Source organism: Solanum lycopersicum, chromosome 8 (genome assembly GCF_036512215.1).
Source record: "Solanum lycopersicum chromosome 8, SLM_r2.1".
NCBI lineage: Eukaryota > Viridiplantae > Streptophyta > Magnoliopsida > Solanales > Solanaceae > Solanum > Solanum lycopersicum.
In genome coordinates this window covers 35177553-35198825 of record NC_090807.1, presented here as the reverse complement: position 1 = coordinate 35198825, position 21273 = coordinate 35177553, and the positions used below count along the sequence as shown (strand labels likewise).

At 35.5% G+C, this 21273-nt stretch overlaps 1 long non-coding RNA gene across 3 annotated transcripts; it reads right to left on the bottom strand.

Moving 5' to 3' along the window:
- Positions 1-1865: 1865 nt before the first annotated feature.
- Positions 1866-20197, bottom strand: LOC104648683 (uncharacterized). 3 transcript variants are annotated; one of them, XR_742660.3, is made up of 3 exons: positions 19616-20135; positions 3922-3990; positions 1866-2111 (listed from the first exon to the last, which is right to left on the bottom strand). It is a non-coding gene; the product is annotated as an uncharacterized lncRNA (long non-coding RNA). The 3 variants fall into 3 exon arrangements; XR_742659.3 differs by having other exon boundaries at positions 1866-2106; XR_011211051.1 differs by lacking the exon at positions 1866-2111 and having other exon boundaries at positions 3544-3990; positions 19616-20197.
- Between the last annotated feature and the right edge of the window lie 1076 nt (positions 20198-21273).

Here is a 21273-nt window from a genome sequence, read left to right as displayed (position 1 = left end):
AACATCCTTCCTTAACCAATTCAACCCATCATTTCCTCCACATTTCACTTCAAAAATAAACTCCCTATCTATGCAATTTGTCCCATCAGTTTCTCAGAAATCCCAAGCACTCTCTCTCTCAAATTCTCTTTTTCTCCATTATCAAGAGGCCGATGATTGAGTTCGGGCACATAGGCTACTTCTTCCAAGTCCCTCAAAACCATACCACTTCTAAGAAAGGTACTTTGATTTCTCTTAAGCTTTGAATTCTCATTCATTGTTAAATATAGGAATCCGGGAGTTGGTCTTGACTTGGGACTGAACTAAGTGACGAGTAGAATGGTTAATTTCTCCCATGGGGATGATATATATTAGTTGCACTGCGACTTAACAATCTAAAAAGTTGTGTGTCCCAATGTGTGTGAAAGTTCCAACTTAGGGTTCAAAGTTTTAGTAAATTGGGTTGATAATTGCACAAAATCAAAATCTTAGGAATGACGAACTAGTGTTTAGTGTGTTATAAGTATGTTTAGGACTTGATTGTGATTAAAAGGGTCTCTAAAGAAACTAAAATGTAACTTGAAAAAGGTCTAAATAATGTCTCAGGCCGATAGTACGAGGCCCCTTCTACGACCATCGATCAATTGATGGTTCATCGATTGAAATGCCCAGAAATATGCTTAAGTTCAAAACAACGGAAGTGGACTAAAGTCTGTCGATTGATCAATAGACCGTTCTGCACGTCGTCTTATCCATCAGAGAAGTTTGATTTCCCCCATTCTAAAATAATTCTATGTGTCAGTTGAGGAAAGTGCACTACAGTTTGTTTATTAGACGATGGACTATTCTACACATCCACCATTTCCATAGGAGAAGTTTGTTTTCCACCTATCCTTGAATAATTCTAAGCGTCAGACGATGGATAGAATCTATGGACCATTGATTGATCGACGGGCCATCAGTGTGTCTCATCTGTTTGAATCTACCGTACTAATATGTGTTTTTGATTTCCTTGTTTCTTCTTTCTATTGTTTTTTTGAGTGTGTAGTTATGCTGCTATGATACTAACATCTGCTTCAGAGGTAGAGATGGCTCCCAAGAAGGACATTGTCTATGCCTAGAGGGTCAAATTCAAATCGGCCGTCCTGTCTCTTTAGTTGATCAATGAGGACATTGATAATGAGTGAAACCTAGCCTATGTTCCTCCGGGTTCTACAACACCGACAACATCAACACGAGTCACTAGGGGAATCCCTGGAAGGTGACTTCCGATGTAGTCACTTTCTCTCAGTCTGATGAGAAGGGCACAGTGATCGGTTCATCAACTGGGACTGATTCCGGTTCAGATGGGGACTTTGGCTCCAAGGATGCCACAACTTCAAGGTCGACCCAGTCTTATGGTCCGAGCGACCAATGCTTTCAGATCTAACTCTCAAGAAGCCACTAGATTTTGGGATGCAGACCACCAAGCCTCGTATGATGAGGCTACCAGTTCAGTGTCTGCACTGGCTCCCCAAACGGATGACCCTCTCCGGTTATAGATGAACCAAATCAGTGGTGCTTAGAGGGCTAATGTCAAGTGTATTGGGATGCTAGGATGTTGAATGAGAAGGGGGTGTTGACCCTGTTGGTTACTGAGGAGCGTCAAGTCCTCACACAAAGTTTGTTGTCATGACTGGGGAGCACCCCCTAGAAGTAACATCGAGTGCTTGACCTCTTGGAGACCTCATACAAGTCATTAGACATCTTTAATTGCATAATCGTAATAAAAATTGCAGAAAAGTTAAACTTTTGATAGCACATCATATGCTAGAGAACGCTTCATATGCATATATATATATATATATATATATATATATATATATATATATATATATATATATATATATATATATATCATAAGTACATAAGTAGACTCTAAGTTTCATTTTACAACTTAAGACACAACTCAATTGAATTGAATAGGGACACGACTCATAACAACATAAAATATAAGTCTGATCTATTACATAAACTTAAAGAACATTTTTTGACATAGGCAACCCTTGAATCACAATGGTTCCTTTACTTGAACTTGGGAAATTTATCCAAGCTCTCCACTTAGGAGACATCTCTAGTCATCAACACCTACACTTTATGTAAAAATATGAAGAATAATGGTATTAGTATAGAAATGCACTAAGTATGACAACCAAGCAAAAACATGCATTTAAAGAATATATTTCATTTGAAATCATGCAACATGTCTTTTAGTAAACTTCATGAACATTGGCACATATAAGCACAATATAGTTCACATACATCATATAGACATGGATACTACTCATATTATCATATAAAGCCATTTATCATATTTTGAGGCATATTCAATACATACAATACACTACTTCTCTCTTATTTTACTTATTTCCTTAAGTAACCCTCAATTGTACTTAGTACATTGTATATCCTTGAGGTCACCTAACCATAGTCTTTCATATATATACTTCATAAACATAACCACATATATTGACAAGTCATAAGAAACTCACTAACATCATCTTTACATAAGTACCATCACCTAAGACAACTCCTAAGTCACACTAAACTAGGCATAGAATACTTAACAAGTCATAAAACTTCCATTTATAACTAGACATAAGACACATACTTCATAGTATCATATAAGGACTCTTTCATTTGTAAAAACATTAGTTGTAACTCTTTTAATTCATACAATAAGTCAACCACCCTCATAATCCCTTCACAAGCTTACTTATGTAATGTACACTTGGAGTCCCATATCCCCTTATACTAAGTAAACTCACTTGGAAGCCATAAGTGCAATTCACACACATACACATTATTCATGTCTTGACATATGAAAGTCACTTAACAATGCATTCATACAATTCATACATAACGTATCATAAGTTTTACTTTCATACAAATACTAATATTATCCTTTCTTGAAGTTCACTTGTGCAATGCATAGGTTGGGGCCGTAATCCTACCTACACTAAGTAACTTCCTCAAAGAGTTATGATTAGAGTCCACAATCTTATCTTAGTTAATTTCTTAATTTGGGAGACTAAGACATAACTGACATAAACGATGTGAGCTACAAGGAATTTGGTGTTGTCCTCCCACATCAAAAGGGTTAACACTTCCCTAAGGCGTAACAAATCATACATAGCTATCAGGTGTATCCACAAGCTATAACCTATGGGGGCACGTACTTATGGAACATGGAGATTATTTCTAGAAACCTTGACTTACTAGCGTGGAGGTTTACATCTCATGTTACAACATCTATGTTGGGAAGCCGGACTTGCTATACGTGAATGTTCTCTTGTGGGAAGTCGGACTTACTAACGTGAATCCCCCACTCTCATTAGTCATGTTCACTCGGTGCTACGCTCTATCTACCATTTTAGATATATCTAAGCCTTTAATGCGTTAGTTCATAAATAAGGCTTTAGAAGTGTCACATGCGGGTTTACCCCTAGACGTAACCAGCGTCGTCGTCCTCTTTGAGGACTAAGACTAGACTCTTAGTTTACATCATCACCTGCATAAGTCTAATTTAGCGGGAAAATTTAAAACTTTTATTACTTCTACTTGGAGGTTTACATAGATCTCTCTCTTTCTCTCTCTCTCTCTTTATATATTTATATATCGAGCATACATAGACCCTTCATATAGGAAGGTTACATAGCCTTCTACTTTTATTGCACATATACATATACATAAGATAGAAACTAGTCTTAAGGATTGTCTCATCTCATACCATCTAAACGATCATAGCAATTTGGGCATAGCCATACATTAATGTAAAAAAGCCACATATAGGCTTATACAAATCGTACTCAAAAGAAAATATAATGAACATAAAAGTCTTAGAAAAACAAAGCAACTTCATAAGCAAGATATTGGCATCACCCTCGAAAAGTGAGGACCTACCTACTTGGATGATAGAGAATATCCAAGCCTTCTTCAAGTCGTCTCGAATGAGCATTAAACGACCGAAATCTAAAATGTTCGGGAAAAATTAAGAAAATGGGGTTAGTATGCCACATGTACTAAGTATGATACCATATTCACATATAAGATCAAATCATGCTAAAAACGGACATGTTATAAGGTATGCATTTTCCCCTTAAAAACCATTATGCACATCCAACAAGATCATACCAATCAACATTTCATATTGATTAAGTCATAGACATGTTCCTCACAATACAACCACTTTCAAGTCTAGTCAAGTCAACCCTTCATATCATGTAGATGGATACATACTCAATTAACTCCATCACCAAGTCATATTTAAACAGTAGTCATGAATAAGAGTACATTTTATCATAACAAAGCAAAACAACTACCCATGAACCTTTATCAAGTCAACAAGTGCAATTGACCAAACAAAGCCCCATAACATTAATCAATCAAGCAAGCCAACAAGAATCATGACTAACACCCTATTTCATTATAACATGACAGCTAGATATACATTTCATCTTACTTTAAAAATATAACCCAACATATACTCATAAGTGAAGTAATCAACATATAGAATAAACAATGTGCAAATTCACCATATACGTGTCATATATCATGATAAACATAAACATACATGAGAACATCCTCCTAAGACTACCCTCAAGGCTAACTAGTGCAATGCTTAGGTAGAGTCCCATACCCCAACTAGATTGAGCTAGACCCCTTAGGTTATCCTAGTAAAAGTTCAATCCTTTAATTCATTTTACCTTTTGGGAACATCTTTATCAAACCAACATAGACCACATGAGCTAGTGTGTAATCCGATGTCATAAAATCCCACATCGAAAGAAGGCGGATTATTTGCCAAGGTAGTACCGAAACATAAAACATAGCAATTACGTGGATCCACTAGCTAGTATTCCTATGGGGGCAACATAGTTCAAGAACTAGGAGATATAGTTGGGACCCTTTTTATGCTCCATGCATTGTAGTCCAATCTAAAGAGTACTTTAGTATTCCTACCTCCCTATGTGGGAAGGGGCACTCCTCACTTTATTTTACTTGGTGCTAAGCTAGAGTACCTTTTTTGAAATTTATTTAAGACTTTAATTATAAATAATAGCTTAGTTTAGGTCATAGGGCCTACCCCTTATATAATCATCATCATCAATAGCTCAATAAGAATTGCATGAGTATAAGTCCTTTCATTACAATTCATATAAGTGAGGTTAACACATTAGCATTTTATATCATAATAATGCACATTGATAGTCATCACTATCCTTATAACACATACACCTTAATCAACCTCACAACATAGTCAAGATATTTAAATTCAATATCATACCGTCCTATCAATCCTAATACAAGACTTACTCCAATATAACATCATAACTTAACCACAATTAATCACAATGATTTGGAAGTAAAGATAGAGATCATAAGACTTACCAAGTCTCCTTCATAGATCATCATTTGGGTCTAACCATAAACCCTCAATTCAATCCAATTTATATGTACCACATTATAATTCAATAATCAACGTGATAACAAGACTAGAAGAGTCACTACACCATAATTCAATACAAAATAAAAGCTTAAGACAAGATACTTAGGTCAATTCTCATAACCTAGATCACTTCTCAAGAACTAGTATGAAAGATTAAAAATTATCATAATTTGTTTATGATTAGTGTAACAACATCATCTAATAGTTATTTAACCAATAATCAAGTCAATTGAATTAATTCCAACCTAACTCACATCAAGATCAAACCTAGGGTTAAGGGTTCAGGATCATGTTCTTCTATTTAGATTAAAACATCACAAATTACCATAATCATGTTAAAATACATGTTAATCTATTCATTTTATCCTAAATAAACCATAAAAAACTTAGTTCATAACATCAAATTCCTAATTGGATGAAACCCACTTGAAAACCCAACTTTTAGAAATACTTAAGAAGCCCTTTGAGGAAAAAAGTCTCAAACATAAATTAGATCCCATACCTCAACATTTGATGAAGATTGAATGGTGAAATCGTCCCTTTCCATCCCCCAAAACGCTTCCTTAGCTTGTTCTTGAATGGTGTCTTCCAATAGAGAGAGAAAGAATAGAGAAGGAAGAGGAATTGTTTTGTGAGTTCTGTTTAATCTAATGGAGGTTGAGGGGTGAGGTTAATTAACTTAATTATAATCCATTACACACCTAATTAACCACCTAACCCCTTAACTAATTAAAAGAAACTAACTCAAAAACATGCAGGAAAACTTGATCGATGGGCCGTCTGTGAGTTGATGATTGTCCCCCCTGTCCTGCACACTCATCGTTTTGGTTAGAGACTTGTGCAGGCGAGGGATCCATCAATGCGTCTAACTGTGGGATGACAGCACAAGAGACAACTTTTGATGTGGATAGGTTCTTAGTATTAAATGAAGGATTTGTGTTCCTCAAGTTGATGACTTAATTTAGAAATTATTGACATAAGCATACGTTTCGCGATATTTAACGTATCTGGGTGTGACAAATATGTACCAAGATTTGAAGTGAATTTATTAGTGGTTTGGCATGAAGAAAAATAGAACGGATCTTGTGGATGAGTGTTAAAATTGCCAACAAGTGAAGTATGAACATCAAACCCCTATAGGTTTTCTTCAGAGAATGCCAATTAAAGAATCTAAGTGGGAGAGGATACGCATGGATTTTGTTGTAGGCCTTCTAAAGACTTTGGAAAATTTTGATTCTATTTAGGTAGTTGTTGATAGATTTACTAAATCAGCCCATTTTATTCCGTTAAGAATAGATTATGATGCTGAACAAATGGATAAAGTTTATGTGAAAAATATACTGAGGTTATATGGGGTTCCCCTCTTTATCATCTCAAGTCGTGGTACCCAATTCACATCCAATTCTTAGTCGAAGTTACATGGTGAATTAGGAACATAATTTAGTTCTGGTAAAGCCTTCCATCAACTGATGGACGGGCATTTCGACAGGACTATTCAAGTGTTAGAAGACCTCTTGAGGACATGTATGATTTATTTTGGAGTACATTCGGATAAGTTATTACATTTGTGTGAGTTCTCCTATAATAATAGTTATCACTCCAGCATAGATATAATACTATTTTAGGCACTTTATGGGAGGGGATGTAGATCACCCATAAATGGTTTGTGAGTCGAGATGTGAAACCCTTGGGGTTAATTTAGCGAAGGATATAAGGTGATGAATATTCAAGCTAAACTTCTATTAGCCATGAAAAGTATGCAGACCATAAGGTAAGAGATATAACATTTCAGACCGTTGAGAGTGTTGTTTGTAAGGTATCAACTATGAAAGGCTGATGAGATTTGGCAAGAAGGGAAAGCTCAGACAGCGATACATTTGTCCCTTTAAGGTTCTTGAATATGTAGGGCATGTGACTTATAGAGTGGCTTTACCTCCTAATCTATCTTGAGTTCATCCGGTATTCCATGTGTCCATGATGAAGAGATATCATGTTGATGAGGATTATATCATTAAATGAGACTCAACCGTGTTAGACAAAGAGCTCTAATATGAGGAGGAACCAGTTGCAATTCTTAATCATAAGTTAAGGAACAATTAGATCAAGTTTCTGAAAATTCAATGGAAGATCCGTCCAGTTGAGAAAGCTACTCGGTAAATCTAGAGAAACATGCGAGACGAGTATCCCCAATAGTTTGTTGATTTAGGTACTGCGCCATTCTTTCTTTAGATTGTTTTTCCTATGTTTTCACTCAGAGACAAAAGATGAGTAAATTGGTATCTATTGTAATGACATATTCCTGTTGTTATAGAAAATCCAACGAGGAGAAATTTTGGGCTGGAAAATGTTTTTGTGGTAACCTAAAATTTCCCAACCTAGCCCTGATTTTGACGAAATCGGAGTCTGTGAGGTCTAGGTAAAGCTATTATCAATTGGGTTATTTTATTGTAAATTTGTTAACATGAGAAGATGGGTAAGTCGTTAAGGAACCCGTATGACTTTACGAAATTGAATTCGAGTTACTAGTTTTCTCAAACCTGATCTAGTCATGAACCGATAATTTATGAATGTGATTGGTTTAAAGTGTGTTGTGAAATGGTGTCCTGTATTTATTTTTTTTACTCAATGTTACGTGCAAGATTCTATTACAGGGAATTTTGACGCAAAGGCTGGGCCGATATGGCGGGGAATACTCGACTTAAATTCGAAAATAAACCCCTAAATAGTTTTATTCTAAAATTATTGAACTTGAGAGTTAAGGAAAAAACCTAGTGCTTTTCTCAATTCACCATTAATGAGGCTAAAGGTAAGAATTTCACTTTAATTTTTCGACCCGTATAACGTAATATAATGGGTAATAATCAATGAGGGAATTTTTATCTAGAATTTATGGTGGAAACACCCCTAATTTTGATATAGGGATCATGTTATTATCTGGGGCTGATAAAATTGTTAGTAACTCAGGTAATTAGTGATTGTTTATTGATTTCAGTGTTTTTATGATTGTTTGTAGATCAAGAACAATAGAAACGAATATGGAAAGGTAAGAACCATCTTTCTTAGAGGTTCAAGCTTTTTTCAAGGTATGTAATGGTTGTAATTATATGGTTGTGTGATATATGTTTGTTCTTACTTCATTATGATACATGTATATCCGCCAATATTGCATTATTAATCAAATAAATTGTTAATGAGGATATATGAATGATGAATGTTGTGAATCATGACTCTATTGTATAATTATAAGAATATACTTGAGATTGTGATTTTGGCCTATTGAATGGATTGGGTGTTGCGTGCCGATACACTAACTTAGATTGGTTGCCTCATTCCGACATAATTATGGGATCTATTATCATGTTCTGACATAATTATTGCATCGGGTACCGCGTTTTGGTATGCTAATAGTTTGGGATTGGATTCCATGAAAGGACCAATGACTTGATATGACTATGATATTTTAGAATTGTTAAATTGTTTGTTGTTCATAAAATGATGATGATATTGCATATGTTCAGTGTATGCATGTTATTGTATTGTTGTCTTGACTTATGTATGTTGTACTTAGTTGGATAGCCACGTGATCCTGTAGTACATTGTGGTTGTTTACTGATACTGCACTTGCTCTTTTTATGGTAAGTACAGAGCATCTTGGAGCGGCTATTGGTAAGCCTCTCTTAGAAGATCAGTGATTGTCATTCGAATTCAAGGGTGAGACCATTCATCCGAGCATCCATGAGTTTTCTTTATGTGTACGTATACATTTCGAACTTAGAATTTCTAGTTAGATGTTAGTACTTTAGTATGAGGTTGTAACCATTCTTGTGTAGACTGTTGGTTCATTGTTTGAGTTTTTGTACATTGACTTTCATGTTCTTGGTTGTATTTCCACATTTAGTTAGTTGTTAAACTTTTGTTTGGAGTTATTAGGAAATCCCTGTTTCTTTCCTTACCATTTAATTTGATCCCCTATTAGACCCACAAACTACTTAATCTAACTACGTGCAGACATGTCAAGGACTTGGGCATTGGTCTTGACATGGATGAGGGCAAAGAGTGCAACACAAGTTCAAGGTGCTTGGGTGATGGCAAGGCAGCTTGAATGTGCATGGTTTACGTGCAGGCTAAGGGCATTGGGAAGACAACATGTTGACTTGACAAGGCAAGGCTGTGAAGACTTGACAATGTCAAGAACAAAGGCAGTTCACCCCAATTGGTGAAATAAAACTAAGTGTTGGAAGACAGCTAAAATATTCTAAGTGTTGGAAGCTGGCAGAAATATTTTAAGTGATGGAATGAAGCCTGAAATATTCTAAGTGTTAGAATATTAGTATTTCGTGTAGATAAGAATGTAATTTGAATTAGATTCTATCTCTTAGAAATATAGCTGTTGGAAAGTTAGTTTTGAACCCTGTGATGACAAGTGTCAGATAGGTGTCATTGGTAATTGCCGCATGTAACTACCATTGTGCAGAATGTTTGTTTAAAGGTGGAAATTTGTCTAAGGCTTAGATAGAGTGTTTTTGAGCCTTAGAATAATTCGTGAAGCCTTCCTTTGTATTAATTACCGATTAATAACGGTTGGGACAGGTTCTTGTAAATTCTGCTTGCTGTTTGACTTTGCTGTTTAAGTATTTCTATACTTAGTCAATTTCGTGGGTGTAAGTAGGCTAAGTGTTACAGACATTTGTAAGACTGCCTAGAGTTGTGTGTGATAAAAATAAATTGACCCTCTTTCAATTGGTATCAGAGCATGGTTGAACGATTGTGAAGAACGCAGAACTGTGGGAACTAGTACGAAAAATTGAATCCTTCGTTGGGTTTACTGAGGATATTTTGGGAAACCCTACGTTTGTGGATTTATTTACATAAGTCATTGATTTGAGACTTGATGCTGAGAATGTTCAGGGGGAGATTGGTGTATATTGACCGAATGTTCATAATCATATCACTGAAATCTTGGATTTTCGTACCACAACTATGCAAAAACTTGAGGGACTGCAGAAGGAAAATGAGAACCTTCGTGCAGAGCTCGTTGTATTGTGTCGGGCTGTGGCTATGTTGAGTTCAAGTTGTGTGGATTCATCTAAGGTTCAAATTCCAGAACCCAAGGCCTTTAGTGGCGCAAGAAGTGCTGAAGAACTGGAAAATTTCATTTGGGACATGGAACAGTATTTCACTGCTGCAAGGGTGCCTGACGCCGACAAGTTAAATATTACCACAATGTACTTGGCAGGTGATGCTAAACTTTGGTGGAGGACTCGAAATGTAGATTATGTAAGTGCTAGTCGTCCTAAAATTAATACATGGGATAAGTTAACAAAATAAATGCGTGATCAATTTGTTCCTAGCAACGCATCTTGGCTTGCAAGGGATAAATCGAAAAGGCTAAGGCAGACAGACGGTGAGGGAATACATTAAAGAATTTATCTCTGTGATTTTATACATACAAAATATGTATGATGAGTATAAATTACACAACTTCATTTCGGGTATGCAAGGTTGGTCTCAAAACGAACTCAGGAGGCAGAATGTTAAAGATCTGCCTGGGGAAATTGCTGCTGCAGATTCGTTGGTTGATTTCCGGGCGAATCGCCCTTTGATAGATGTTCCCTCCACTTCAAAAACTAAGGAAAAGAATGATAAGAAAGGGGAATGGAAAAAGGATAGTCGTAAGGACAATACAAATGACAAAGGAAAGGCACAAATGAAGGATGGGAAAGACAGACCAAAAGATAAAGATAGTAATTCTAAGGGCTGTTGGACTTGTGGTTGTCCTCATTTGGCCAAATGTTGTCCAAACCAGGAAAAAGTGAATGCTTTGCTTGCTGGAAATATGAATCAAAGGGAGGAGGAAGAAGAAATCGTGGCTGCAATGGCAAACCCATTGGGATTGTCCTTCAATCATATTACAAGGATTAATAATGTTGGAGAAATCTCTAGCACTTCGAATCGTCATGCTTCCTTAATTCATATAGAAATGAAAGTGAAAGAACAACGTGTGATGGCAATGGTTGATACAGGGGCCACTCATACATTTGTAGATGTGAAAATTGCTACAAAATTGGGCTTAAGTTGTCTAAAAGCCCTTCCTACGTCAAAACAGTCAATGCTATGGCACAAGCCATTGTGGGCATGACTTATGGTGTGTCTATGTCCATTGGAAGTTGGGTGAGAAAACATAGCTTGATGGAGATGGCGCTTGGTGACTTTGAAATCATATTTGAGATTGATTTCCTAAGAAAATTCCAATTTGTTCCATTTCCTCACTTAGATGGAGTGATGGTCATGAATGGAAGAAATACTGGATTTCTCAAAGGTGTTCATCCATTTGGGAACATTAATAAAGTTGAAAAGAAGAAAGACAAGGGAATGTTGTTGTCTGCTATGTCAACCGACAAAGGGCTGAAGAAGGGTGATGACACTATACTTGCTGCCTTGGTCAAAGTGAAACCTGATGTGAAAATGGAAGTGCCTGATTGTGTTGCTGAATTGCTTACAAAGTATAATGATGTTATGCTGCCTAAATTACCAAATAAAGTACCACCAAGGAGGGATATTGATCATAAGATGGAGTTGCTGCCTCGTACGGTTGCTCCTGCACAGGCTCCTTATCGTATGGCTCCTAAGGAATTGGTTGAATTACACAAACAATTAAATGAGGTGTTGGATGCTGGATTGATTCAGCCATCTAAGGCCCCATATGGTGCTCCTGTCTTATTTCAAAAGAAACAGGACGGGACGATGCGAATGTGTGTACATTACCGGGTGCTGAACAAGGCAACTATAACGAACAAGTATCCGGTTCCGTTGGTGCAAGATTTGATGGACAGGTTAAGTAAGGCATGTTGGTTCACGAAACTTGATCTCAGGGCAGGTTAGGATAGCAGAGGGTGATGAACCAAAAACAACATATGTAACTAGATATGGTTCATATGAATTCCTTGTAATGCCATTTGGGCTGACTAATGCCCCGGCAACGTTTTGCACCTTAATGAATAATGTACTGTTTGACTATCTTGATGACTTTGTTGTTATTTATCTAGATGATATTGTCATTTATAGTTGAACATTGAAGGAACATGTTAATCACCTAAGTTTGGTTTTGTCTCAATTGAGAAAATACACACTTTATGTCAAGATGAAAAAGTGTGAGTTTGCTTAACAAGAGATAAAGTTCATAGGGCATCTTGTTAGTAAAAACCAAGTTCGAATGGATCCTAAGAAAGTGCAAGCCATTGTTGATTGGCAGGCACCTCGTCATGTGAAGGATTTGAGGTCGTTTCTTGGCTTGGCTAACTATTACAGAAAGTTTATTGCTGGTTACTCAAAAAGGGCAGCGGCTTTAACAGATTTGTTGAAGAAAGATACAAAGTGGGTTTGGTCTGAACGATGTGATGAAGCATTTCAGAATTTGAAGAATGCTATTACATATGAACCTATACTCAAATTGCCTAATTTTGAGTTACCATTTGAAGTGCACACTGATGCGTCAGACAAGGCAATTGGTGGCGTATTAGTGCAGGAAGGTCATCCAGTGGCCTTTGAAAGTAGAAAATTGAATGATGCTGAACAGAGATACTCAACACATGATAAAGAAATGGTTGCGGTAGTACACTGTTTGCAGGTTTGGAGAGTTTACCTCTTGGGTACTCGATTTGTAATAAGAACTGACAATGTGGCAAATACATTTTTCAAGATACAGAAAAAGTTGAGTCCTAAAAAATAACGGTGGCAAGAATTCCTGGAAAAAATATGATTTCATGTGGGAACATAAACCAGGAAAACACAACCAGGTTGTTGATGCGTTCAGTAGAAAAGAAGTGTTTGTTGCAGTATATTCAATTTCAAAACTGGAAACTGATTTCTATGATAGAATTAGGTTGTGCGCTGCAAATGATTCATTGTATGTTAAATGGATGGGTCAGGTGCAAGATGGCACAATGAGACGGTATTGGATCAAGGATGATCTGCTCTATTTTAAAGGGGGGAGAATCGTTGTACCAAATCAGGGCGGGTTGCAGAAAGACTTAATGAAAGAGGCGCATGATTCTGCTTGGGCTGGACATCCCGGTGTTGAAAGGATGTTAGCCTTACTATCTCGTGTTTATTTTTGATCGAAAATGGAAGACAATATAGAGGCATACGTCAAGACTTGTCATGTTTGTCAAGTGGACAAGACAGAACGTAAGAAGGAAGCAGGTTTGCTGCAACCTTTGCCTGTTCCTGAAAGGCCATGGCTATCAGTAAGCATGGATTTCATTTCTGGATTCCCTAAAGTAGAAGGCAAAGCATCTATCATGGTGGTAGTTGACAGGTTTTCAAAATATTCTATTTTTATTGCTGCTCCTAAATTATGCTCATTTGAAGTTGCTGCTGATTTGTTCTACAAAAATGTGGTTAAGTATTTTGGTGTTCCGACTGACATTGTGAGTGATAGAGATACAAGGTTCACTGGTAGAATTTAGACAGCATTGCTCAATATGATGGGAACTGAATTAAAATTTTCTACTGCAAATCATCCACAAACAGATGGACAGACGGAAAGAATTAATCACTTGTTGGAAGAATACTTGAGGCACTATGTGACAACAAGTCAATAGAATTGGGTAATATTGTTAGACACTATGCAGTTTTGCTATAATCTGCACAAGTCGTCTGCAACAGAAATGAGCCCTTTTGAAATCATCTTAGGCAGACAGCCTATGACGCCACTAGATGTAGCCAAAACTAAAAATCAGGGAAAGTGTCCAGCAGCATACAGGGTTGCAAGGGACAGACTTGAAATGTTATCTGAGGCACAAGATAGCTTGCGCAAGGCTCAACGGCGCATGAAGAAGTATGCTGATCAACATCCTCGCTCAATTGAGTTCAATGTGGGTGACAAGGTGTTGATGAAACTTACCCAACAAATCTGGAAACAGATTGTAAGTAAGACCAGACATCGGGGTTTGATTCCTAAGTATGATGGTCCATTCGAAGTGGTGAAACGAGTGGGCGAAGTTGCTTATAGGTTGAAGCTACCAGAAAGGTTGAAAATCCATCCACTTTCCAAGTGAGTTTCTTGAAACCTTACTTTGCAGATACAGATGATCCGGATAGAAACAGGTCAAAGAGGGCTCCTCCATCAGTACCTACACAATATGATGCTGAAATTGAGATGATCCTTGATCACCCGGTTTTGGGCACAAGTAAGAAGAATACTAAGACATAATTCTTGGTTCATTGGAAAGGAAAGAGTGCAGCTGATGCAGTTTGGGAGAAGACAAAAGACTTATGGCAGTTTGATGCTCAAATTGAGGACTACCTTAAAACAGTCTCGATGAGGATATCAAGTTCAAGTGGTGCGGGTGGTCTGTTATACCCGCAAACTACTTGATCTAACTATGTGCAGACATGTCAAGGACTTGAGCATTGGTCTTGACATGGATGAGGACAAAACAGTGCAACACAAGTTCAAAGTGCTTAGGTGTTGGCAAGGCAGCTTGAATGTTCATGGCTTACGTGCGGGCTAAGGGCATTGGCAAGACAATATGTTGACTTGATAAGGCAAAACTGTGAAGACTCGACAATGTTAAGAACAAAGGCAGTTCACCCGAATTGGTGAAATAAAACTAAGTGTTGGAAGACAGGTAAAATATTCTAAGTGTTGGAAGCTGGCAGAAATATTCTGAGTGTTGGAATGATGCCTGAAATATTCTAAGTGTTAGAATATTAGTATTTCGTGTTGATAAGAACGTAATTTGAATTAGATTCTATCTGTCAGAAATATAGCTGTTGGGAAGTTAGCTTTAACCCTGTGATGACAAGTGTCGGATATGTGTCATTTGTAACTGCCGCATGTAACTGCCATTGTGCAGAATTTTTGTTTAAAGGTGGAAATTCGACTAAGGCTTAGACAGAGTGTTTTTGAGCCTTAGACTAATTCGTGAAGCCTTCCTTTGTATTAATTACAAATTAATAAAGGTTGAGACAAATTCCTTTAAATTCTGCTTGCTGTTTGATTTTGTTGTTTAAGTATTTCTATACTTAGTCAATTTCGTGGGTGTAAGTAGGATGAGTGTTAAAGACGTTTTTAAGATTGCCTAGAGTGGTGTGCGATAAAAATAAATCGACCCTCTTTCACGTAACCTTAAATGCTTTGGTGTGTTGATTTAGTTGTTTAGCTAACTAGTATAAATAGTTCTCTCAGCGGAGGATTAGTGTGGGTGTCAATCACGAAGTATTGGTTCATAATACTAGCAAATTAATAAATTTAAAACCCAAAATCTGAAAACCAAGTAGTTTAGAAAAATTATATGTCTGACCCCTCCGATAAACAACCCTGATTACTTTATCAAATATATAGAGGTTATTTTTCAGCTGAATACATAATTTACTTGTTAAATTTGTAAAAATATTACATATAGATATTAGATCTATGACATATTTCAATTGAACAAGCCTAATTTAAATATCTAAATAGAATATTTTGACGTTTTCAAAAGGATGGTATCAAGAACATTATTGAATGATAAAATATTCATGGCTTACTAACACACATCACGAAAAAAATGAGAAAATTGTGTAATTCTTATAAATTGACCCCTAAATGACTAAAATGCACTCTAAAATTATGACACTGTACGTATTGTTCCCGCAACTCCTTATAAAGGAGGTCTAAAAAAGAAATCATCTTAAAGACTTATCATCTAGTTATTTATGGCTAACGAACACGTGAAGTGAGAATATCACCTAGATCATATGAATTGACCCTAAATAACCAAAATGGAATCTAAAAAAGGTCATGTTGTGCATACTTCTCATCCAACTCTCTAATAGTATTTAGTAAAGGTTTCACAAAGAAATCATTCAAAAGTCATATCACAAAAATATCCATGGCTAATACGAAAAATTAAGAAATCAGTTAATTCTTGTAAATTTTCCCCTAAATGCCAAAAATGGTCTCTAAAAATTATGAGATTGTACGTACTACTCCACCAACTCCTTTAGGAGAGTTCCTCAAAGATTTTACAAAATATTGTCCGGAAGCCATAGAACCAAAATAGTCATGGGCTAAATACACATGAAAAACTAAGAAAAAACTCCGAATTTATGTAAAATGGCCCCTAAATGTGCAAGATGAACTCTAAAAATTATGAGATTGTACGTATGTTCTCCCAAATCCCTATGGAGGGTTACATAAAGGTTTTACTAAGACATAATCCAGAATGTATATCTAAAAAATAGTCATTAGATGAGATGTACAAAAACCGAATAAATCACCAAAATAAGGTAAACTTGCCCCTAAATGCCCAAAATGAAATCAAAGAATTTTGAGCCTATAAGTAGTACTCCCACAATTTCCTTGGAAGAGTTCCATAAAGTTTTTACAAAGACATCTTCTAAAAGCCATATCTCAAAAATATTCATTGCTATGACACACGAAAAATTAAAAAATCACCTAATTCCTATAATTTGTCCTCCAAAAGGCCAAAGCGCACTCTAGAACTTGATAGACATGTACTACTCCCCTAACTCCCTACAAATGGTTAAGTAAAGTTTTCGTATAGAAATCATCTGGAAGTCATATCACCAACATATTCATTGCCTACTACACATAAAAAAATGATAAAATCTTTTAATTCCTATATATTGGCCCCAAATGCCCAAATTGGTCTGTAAAAACTATTATACTATACTTATTACTTACCCAACTCCCTACGGAGGATTCTGTAAAAGTTTTTATCTTCAAGTTGATATTTGTTTTCAATTTCTCATAAATCACCAAGACCAATGTTTCATTGTTGTGTAATTTTAAAATATTGGAATTGGGGCACGTAGTTGGACATGTGAGGTAAGACTTTTGTTTGGTAATATGATTTCTTTCATTTCTTTATTAATTATATAGAGACTCTTTGTCTTAATACAGAACTAACTTGTTAAACTTGTAAAATATTCCATTAAGCCATTAAATCTAAGTCATGTTTCAATTGACCATGTATAATTGTAATGTTTAAATAGAATATTTCGACTTTTTAAGCAGTTGGTATCAAGCCTTTTATTTAAGAAAAAATATTTTTGAACTAACACACACCAAAAACAAAAAAAAATGCTTAATTCTTGTAAATTCGCCCCTAAATGTTCAAAGTGGAATTTAAAACTTGTGAGACAATACATGTTGCTCCCCCAAAATCTTGCAAAGAGTTGCGTAAACGTTTCAAAAATAAATAGTACGAAATCAATATCACCAAAATATCCATGGGTCAACAAACATGGAAAATTGAGAAACTAGCCTAATTCTTTTAAATTAGCCCTGAAATGTCCAAAATAGACTCGAACAATTGTGAGATTGTATGTACTACTCCCCCACTATCCTACAAAGGGTTCTGCAAATATGTCGCAAAGAAATTGTCTAGAAGTCATATCTCTAATAAATTTATGGGCTAACACCCACTACAAGAAAAAAAATTTGTATAATTCCTATAATTGGCCTCCGAAATGTTTAATATTGATTTTTAAAGGTGAAAATGTATGTACTGCTTTCCCAACTCCCAATGAATTGTTCCCTTAAAGGTTTGGAAATGTACTTGTCTGAAAGTCATATTATCATAATGTTTTTGGTCCAACACACATGAAAAGCTAAGCAATTTGCTTAATTCCTCTTCATTGGTCATTAGATGATGAAAATTGACTCAAGAAATTATTAGACTATACATACTGCTCCACCAAATATCTACGGAGTTTTTCATATATAAATCCTCCAGAAGACGTACAACCAAATTATTCATGGTCTAACCAAAAAAAATGAAGAAAATCTCTTAATTTTTATAATTGGTCCCTAAATGTTCAATTTAAATTTAAAATATATAAGACTATATGTACTTCTCCCGCAACTACCCATGGAGAACTCCTCAAGTGTTTTGCAAAGAAATTGTCTCTCATGTTTGCTATTGGTGTGATTTTAAAAAGTATATAGATGACCCAGTGGCTATTGTAGACATTCAAGGGTCCTTATAAAGACGAGGACTATTTCCTTGCAAAACACTTAAGGAACTCTCTTGAAGTCATATAACAAAATATTCATGGTCTAACACAAACAAAAAACTGACAATATCACTTAATTAATGTAAATTAGCCTTAAATACCGATGACTAAAAAAATTATGAGACTGTATGTATTCTTCCCCTAATTCCGTACGTAGAGGTTTCATTAATAAATCATCCAAAATCCATATCAGAAAAAGATTCATGACTAACACACGAAAACCTAAGAAAATTCTTCTACTTTTTGTAAATTAGCCATTAAATAATAAAATGGACTCTTAAAATTGTGAGAGAATACTTACTGCTTCGCCATCTCGCTACGAAGGGTTCCATTTGATTTTGATTAAAAAAATGTCTTAAAGTGATATCACCAAAATATACATGGGTTAACACACACGAAAACACTAAAAAAGTTTCTAGTTCCAATAAATTGGCTCCTAAATGCTATAAAAAAAACTAAAAATTTGTGAGACTGTATGTAACACTCCTCAATTCCCTAGGGAAGGATCCATAAAGGTTTTGCAATGTTCGAAAGACAAACCATCAAAATATATATGGTCTAGCACACATGAAAAACTATGATCAAAGTGTTGTAGTTGAGGCTTAAATGCCAAAAATGCACTTTTAAAAATGTAAGACTGTATCTACTTCTCCCGTAACTCCCTAGGGAGGTTCCTTAATGGTTTGCAAAGAAATCATCTGAAATGTGTATCACAAAAATTCTCATGGTATGAAAATCACCTAACTAATGTAAAATTTGCTACAAAATGTCCAAAATGGACTTTCAATTTAATTAATCAGCTGTTACACCAGATAGGCTATTTGAATCAAATTTCTTACCTATGGTTTATTTTCTAACCCTCCTATCATAAAATATTTTATAAACTGAGATGCTTTTATATTAATATTTAATCTCATTTTTTAATTTTAAATATACAAGAAAATGAGCACATACATAATATTTCTAAATATATGGGAGATAAACACATGCACATTTTTAACAAATACTTTTGGTTTGTCAAAAATAAGCAAAAATTTAATCTTGACATATAAATCTCTTAAGGTATATATAGCACTTTAATCGTAGTAAAAAAGCAGACAAGAAAAAAGGTGCGACTGTTACCTGTTGTCAGGAAGTGAAAAAAGGTGCTTTGGTCGAAGGGCTATGTTCGAACAAAAACAAACTTGAGTAACCTCGAAACTAGTGTTTTTAGCGGAGATCGAAAGAGTACAAAAGAAAATTTTTGAGAGCAGGAATGAGTGTTTCAAGTTGATACAGGGGAAGAAAAGCTTCGTTGAAAATGAATGTAAGATCTGTCATTTATGGTGATGAACTAGGTTCCTCTTATTGAAATTTGGGTGGGATTCAAAGGAGTAAATAGTCGTTGAATTTTGAATCAAACTTCTTCTCTATAACAAATTGAAAAATCACCAATCTTTTGGCCTATTCTTGACTGAATCTGCCACGAAGAGACAGAACTGAGGAGAATTGAAGTAGTTATTAAAGCTTGTACGAAAATGGAGAGGAGCCTATGTCAAAGGTGAAAGAGACCTGGAGCTTTAGCCATTTGAAGGGGAAGGACTGACGAAGTGATGGGAAAAAAAAGACCTAATTCGTTTTGGCATTTTGTTGATAACTAAGACACGGGTTTGGGCCTTGTTTGAGCTAATTTTGGATTGATTTTAATATAGAATGTGGGCTGGAATGGTGGGTTTAGGCTGCACTTCTTCGCCTTTTCCATTCTTTCTTCATATAAATTGGGGCTTCTAGCTTAGTAACTAATACAAATATGTTAAAAGATGACAACTAATAATTTACATAATATAAATATCAATATTACTAAATTACAAAATAAGGACTAAATTAATTTAATAAGTATGAAACTTGAAACAAAGAGATAACAATTAATTTTTAAGAAATGGTGTAAAAGGTGATAATATAATTTTAAGAGTAAAATGTAAAAATTTAGAAGTAATTATAAAATTGTGACATAACGATAGCAATAACAATGATATATAACTGCAATAGTAAAAATAGTTGTAAAAAGGGATATTTCACACATTATTCATTTAGAAGCTCGACAACAGTTATTTAGAAGAAACGATGGTCAAAATTGGGTGTCAACAAAACCTAGAACCTGAAAGTCATTGTACCGAAACTTCTAACTTAATGGTCTATGATAAGGGGTGCGATACTCAAAAAAACTAAACATAAAGTAAAACGTAAAAGGTCTATGTCCGAAGGAAATGGACTAAGATACTAGATTAATACATTGTAGCCTAAAGGAACTAACTCACCCTTGAACTCAACAAGTCAATGATCGTCTGGACAAACCCAAGCTACCTAAACTACCTATACTCTCTATATTCCGGTTTAATGCGTCTGTCACCACATTAGCCTTACCTTAATGGTATTTGAATAGTGTCAACATAATCTTTAAGTAACTCCGTCCGTTTTCGCTATCACTTGTTCAAATCCTTCTGAATGAACACATGTTGTAGACTGCGATGATCAATGGACACTTCACATTTGACTCCATATAGATAATATCACCAAATCTTGAGAGAAAACTCTACTGCTTGCAACTCCAAATGATGCATGGGGTAATTCCTCTAATGAGTCTTCAATTTACCTGAAGCATAAGCTTTAACATTCTTATCATCCATCAACACAACACAAAAGCGTAAATGTGAATCATCACAATAAACAATGAAACCGTGGCCTTCAGCAAGCAATGTTAGAATAGGCATTGTAGTCAGGAGAGTCTTTAGATTTTGGAA